This window comes from Sinocyclocheilus anshuiensis, unplaced genomic scaffold (assembly GCF_001515605.1).
Source record: "Sinocyclocheilus anshuiensis isolate Anshui unplaced genomic scaffold, SAMN03320099.WGS_v1.1 scaffold1938, whole genome shotgun sequence".
NCBI lineage: Eukaryota > Metazoa > Chordata > Actinopteri > Cypriniformes > Cyprinidae > Sinocyclocheilus > Sinocyclocheilus anshuiensis.
Window position 1 is genome coordinate 27,467 of NW_015547736.1, and position 848 is coordinate 28,314.

The following is an 848-nucleotide window of genomic DNA, read 5'->3' on the forward strand; positions in this document are numbered from 1 at the left end:
TGATAGAGAAGGGGAGGGGGAGGCCGGGGGAGAGCTGAGCTCTCGTGCCTCCGTTGGTAAAAAAAAAATTAGCCAATCATCATCGAGTGTTCACGTTCAGCGCTGAGGAGTGTTGAGAAAAGAAACTTCGTAAGGGAGGCTAGCCCTTCTGATATCAACCAATCATCATAGAGACGTGATATTACGTGATATTAGTTTGAACGTCTGATAATGTACCAAGTACTTATGATGAGTAGCGATACTGAATATTTGATTGCCAACAGATTTACCAAGCTGTCATTCAAACAGTATATATACAAATTTAGGGAAAACAGCCTAAGCTGGATATAGGCTACAGCAGTCGGCTTAATTAAATGGCGCAACAGGCAGCTCTCTTTTAACAGACTTTTAAGAAGGGATGGATGTTTGCTTCAAGTGATAGGCCAGGTAAGTGAAGTTATATTATCTTGCTGTATGTATGTCGTTTTCTTTACGTTTTCTGACTAAAAGCAACCAAAAAGCCATTTTAAAGTGGTTAAGCTAATAATAATAATCGGCAGGGATCCCAGACCAATACAATTAGTGTGCCTCCTCTATTTTAAAACCCACGAGCCGCCACTGGTTGCCGCAGGTTGTTATTCATGTCCGCGGGTTGAAGCGACCCCAATAATGTGATATTTAGTCCCTGGAATGTCAATTTTATTGGAAGATCCCCGCCGAAAAACGTGTATTTTACGCCCGGAATGCGATTTTTACAGGGGAACCCCCCTCGAAATGCGATTGAACTAGTTTTATTGCGAAAACCAGGCAACCCTGTTCATAGGCGCCACCTGCTGTCAGAGAGTGCGTCTCATTCAGACCTGCTGTTT

The 848-nt window shown here is 43.0% G+C and overlaps 1 protein-coding gene across 2 annotated transcripts in view; it reads left to right on the plus strand.

Moving 5' to 3' along the window:
* The window catches only part of wdr11 (WD repeat domain 11), a 140,106-nt gene that overhangs the window by 4,712 nt on the left and 134,546 nt on the right, over positions 1 to 848 (plus strand). The window lies entirely within an intron of this gene.